The sequence below is a fragment of the Rhinolophus sinicus genome, chromosome 2 (genome assembly GCF_057876585.1).
Source record: "Rhinolophus sinicus isolate RSI-liver-muscle chromosome 2, RSI-T2T, whole genome shotgun sequence".
NCBI lineage: Eukaryota > Metazoa > Chordata > Mammalia > Chiroptera > Rhinolophidae > Rhinolophus > Rhinolophus sinicus.
Window position 1 is genome coordinate 149895616 of NC_142502.1, and position 4920 is coordinate 149900535.

The window sequence follows — 4920 nt, forward strand, 5'->3', positions numbered from 1 at the left end:
AGAGAGAGGGGTAGGAGATGAGTTCAGTTTAGGATATGTTACATATAAGGTTATTATAGGACATCTAAAATGGTATGTCTAGTAGGAAGTTGGATATATAAATGTAAGGGGGAGGGAATAGGTCAGAGCTGAAACATTTTTGAAGTCATTAGCATTATAAGTGGGAGTTAAAACCATGAAAAGGATGCAATTGTGCAAGAGAGTGTGTTAAAGAAAAAATTACAATGAGTGAAAAATAGAACTTTGGGGGGCACCAATGTGAAAGAGGCAGGCAAGGAGAAAGAATCTACAAAGAAATGAAGAAAGAATGGACAGAGATGGGGGAAGAGAATGAAATAACTGTAAAATGTCAACCAATGGAATAGTTTCAAGAAAATGTCAATAGTGTTAAATGGAGTAGAGTGATTTATTAGGATAAGGACCAAATCATATGACCATTGGACTTAGTTACCTGAAACTTGTTGGTGATTTTTTCCCCAAACTCTAGTCTCTGCAGAAACTAATCACAGGAAGTTTGAGTGTTGGATAGTTATAGGAAGCAGGAGTTGCCTCCCCTTTAAAGGCAGCTGATTAAACAATAAAGGAGAGTGGAGAGGCAAGTAGGGAAGAGTATGGAGAGTGTGTGTGTGTGTGGGAATATCTATTGTTATTGTTTTGTTCATTTAAGACTTGGAGACACTTGAACATATTTATAGAATAATAAAAACAAACAAGAGAAAATAAAACATGAAAATAATAAAAGAGAGTGTAATCTTGGAACAGACCACATGTACTAAGATAAAAAGCACAGGAAGTGGAGGTCTTAAACAGGAAGTAGTAGACCTTAAACTTTGAGACTTAGGAAAAGCAAGTTAGTATGAATGCAGGTATAGATAAATTCGCTGGGGGAGAACAGGAGGAGGCGGAGAGTCAAGGAATAATCTGAGGTCTCAAACCTGATAGCCTTAATTTTTTTGTGAAGTAAGAGGCAAGTTCATTTGGGTAAGGAAATTGAAGAACATGGTAAGATGTTGAAATGTCTCTGAGATCAAAAGGGAGCTGACAGGGTGTAATTTTAGGATTGTATTAGGTTGGTGCAAAAGTAATTGCTGTTTTTGCAATTAATTTTAACCTTTTAAACCACAATTATTTTTGCACCAACCTAATATTATAAGATGGCATTGAGGCCTTAAGATTGGAAACGATGAATGGTAATAGTGCCAGTATGGATAGTCCTGAGGTTTTCCTCTAGCTTGTCTCAGAATCTCAAGAGTAGCAGATAAAGTAGTCTGTCAAATTGGCCAGGGTGAGATGTTGCTAAGTGGATGTAATGGAAGAACAGTAGTTGAGAGCTTGGAGAGAAAATAGTTGATGTGATGAACCATGTAATTTAGGACAGGTATACAAATTAGGTGGGTGGGGGGATGCTAAGAGATAGGGAAAATTGATCAGTCAGGGGATTTTTATAAAATAAAGAGATGGTATAGTAAGAGTGGACCTTTACCTACAATGGGTTTGTGCTACCGTGTTTCCCTGAAAATAAGACCTAGCCGGACCATCAGCTCTAATGCGTCTTTTGGAGCAAAACTTAATGTAAGACCCAATATTATATTATATTATGTTGTATTGTATTGTATTGTTTTGTATTATATTATATTATACTATACCTGGTATAGTAAAATGAGACTGGGTCTTATATTAATTTTTGCTCCAAAAGATGCATTAGAGCTGATGGTCCAGCTAGGTTTTATTTTGGGGGAAACATGGTATTATAATAAGAAAAATGTAATTACAGAGTTTTTCTTTTTAAAGTTCATCATGAATTATAAGTATAGAAGTGTCTTATATTAATATAGCATCCAGGAATTAAAAATACCATTTTCAGGTTATAATAAGAAAGATAAACTAGGATTAAATAGAGAATATATGATATAGACAAACACCTTCTGGTGTTCATGAAACATGTACTGCTTCACTTCATTATTTGTACCAGACCAAAGAGAAAACTAAAAGTTTTCCAATAAGTTCATTTTAATATTCACACATTACCATCTAGATGTCAGAGTTACTGTGTCAAAGTAAATATGAACAATTTTCAGCATATACCAACAAGGACTTTTGGCTCACCTGTTTTTGGTTTTAACTAAATGGATAGCTGGGAAAATTACAAAAATTAATTAAAAGGTTTACGTTTAGCTTTTCCTGTGGAAGCCACCGGGTTGAGAGGAGCATGGCAGTCCCCTCTCTCCGCCATGGCGTGTGCTCATTCGCTGATAGCGGTATACTCCAAAAGGGGGAATCATCAGGCCAAAATGTCACTTTGCCCGCTGTGTTCAAGACTCCCACTAGACCAGATATTGTGAACTTTCTTCACACCAACTTGTGCAAGAAGAATAGACAACCCTGTGCTGTCAGTGAATTAGCAGGTCATCAAACCAGTGCTGAGTCACGGGGTACAGCCTGAGCTATGGCTGGAATTCCCAGAGTTCGAGGTGGTGGGATTCACCATTCTGGCCAGAGTGCCATTGGCAATATGTGTCACGGGGGCTGCATGTTTATACCAACCAAAACCTGTCGCCATTGGCACCACAGAATGAACACAGCACAGAAGCAATGCTCCATCTGCTCTGCTTAGCAGCCTTACCAGGTCTGGTCATGTCTAATGGTCATCATACTGAGGAAGTACCTGAACTTCCTTTGGTGGTTGAAGATAAAGTTGGAGGCTACAAGAAGACTAAGGAGGCTGTTTTGTCTCTTAAGAAACTTAAAGCCTGGAACGATATCAAAAAAGTGTATGCCTCTCAGCAAATAAGAGCTGGCAAGAGCAAAATGAGAAACTGTCATTGTATCCAGCCCAGGCGACCTTGCGTCACCTGTAACAAGGACAGTGGCATCATCAAAGCCTTCAGAAACATCCTTGGAATTACCCTGTTTAATGTATGCAAGCTGAACATTTTGAAACTTGCTCCTGGCAGGCAGGTGGGCTGTTTCTGCATTTGGACTGAAAGTGCTGTCTGCAAGTTAGATGATCTGTGTGGCACTTGGTGTAAAGCTGCCTCCCTCAAGAGCAACTACAACCTTCTCATGCATAAGATGTTGAATACGGATGTGGGGACACAGCCAGGAGTGCAGTTTCCAGGCTCTCGCCCTCACGTGGAAAGGTGCTCACTCAGGTAGTAAATGGCCATCAACTGTGATTGGATGGCCATCAGCTGTGGCTAGTTGGCCGTCAGCTGTAACCAATGAGCCATTGGCCACTAGTATAGCTGCCATGGCTACGCTAGCAGAAAATGGGGGCTAGCAAGAAGATGGTGGCTGGCAAGTACGGATTGCAGTTAGAACTGCGGGTTGCGGACAGTATGACTCCTGCTTCCTGTGTCTCCAACCCAGCCGCCAGCGAGAATATAGTGGTGTGACTCCCCTACCTATGGCTCCGTGGGTGTTCCTTTCTGGTCTCACCATATCCTGCGTTTGTATGTGGGGAGCGGGAGCTGAGACCCCGCATGACACCCTGCATGACAACAGAACTTAGCAAAATCTTGAAAAGCCCAGAGATCCAAAGGGCCCTCTGAGCACCACACAAGAAGATTCAGCACAGAGCCCTGAAGAAGAATCCTGTGAAAAACCTGAGAATCATGTTGAAGCTGAACCCATATGCAAAGACCATGCGCCGGAAACCATTCTTCACCAGGGCAAGAATCACCAGCTCCGGGTGGATAAATAGCTGTAGTGCTAAAAGCCAACTCCGATGAGAAGGTGGTAGGGAAGAAAGGAAAGAAGGCTATTGGCATTACGAAGCAGCAAAAGCCTTTGGTGAGGAAAAAGGCTATAGCTACCAAGAAACCAGAGGCTAAAAAGAAGCCTGCAGAAAAGCAACCACCACAGAAAGAAAGCAGCCTGTGGCATACACTGAAATTTGTTTATTCCATAAAGGACAAATCACTTTGGACAGCTAATTCTGAATAAAAACCTGATCAAAGAGGCAAGAAAAGAAAAAGGTATATTTAAAAGTTAACACTTTAATGTCATCATTCTGGTAGGGAGCAGTCTAAATTGACTTCAGTGAATTTTTCACTTAGATTAAATATTTTTAGACTTTTTATTACTGACCACAGAATATTTGAAGACAGCTCATTCATTCATTCATTCATTCATTCACTCAACAAGTATGTTTTGAATATTTAGTAGCTACTTGACACTGTATTTGGGGCTGAGATTCAAAGGTCCCCATTTTCCTGGGATTTATCCAGTTTTAACACTGAATGACGTGCAGCCCAGGAAACTATTTAGTCCCTAGCAAATCAGGATCACTCTATAAAGGTAAATAAACCATAATACTTTGTCACAGGACTTTCCAGACAATTCACCAATAACTGCAATGTGATGTAATAACATAAGTCCACAATTGTTATCCCAAACTCTTGGGGCCCAGATGTGTTTCAAATTTCCTCACATTTTGGAAAAGTAGTATTGTGCATATGCCATATATCATGCCAACCCACTAGTATCATCTGGAAAAGCACTGCCATAATCAACGAACACATTACTATTTCTACAGAGAACCTCATGGGTCAGGTCTTGCCCTCAGATAAATTTGTATCAAACACAAAAGGTTTTTGTTGTTAGGAGCTTTTTAGATTTTATGATTTCAGATAAGGAATTCCAGTTCTGTAAGGAGTGGGCTGTCCACAGGTTGATAAGGGATCACATAGGAGCCAAGAAAGGGAGAGAGGAATTAGGAAAAGTTTCCTAGTTATGGTGAATCTTGAGCTGAGTTTTGAAGAATAATGAGCTATTAGCCAGTGAATGATCAGATAGTAGTGTTTTTTAAAAAAAAGAAAAGAAAGTTTACTTGTCACCTACTGAAACAATTAATACATTTAATAGATTAATCCTAAATTGAGTCCTCCCTAGGTTTCCTCAGAAACATTTAACAAGAGC

General features: G+C 39.8%; 1 pseudogene; it reads left to right on the forward strand.

Annotated features, from left to right (window-relative positions):
• Positions 1–2195: 2195 nt before the first annotated feature.
• LOC109437562 (large ribosomal subunit protein uL4 pseudogene) lies at positions 2196–3935 on the forward strand (annotated as a pseudogene).
• The last annotated feature ends 985 nt before the right edge of the window (positions 3936–4920 follow it).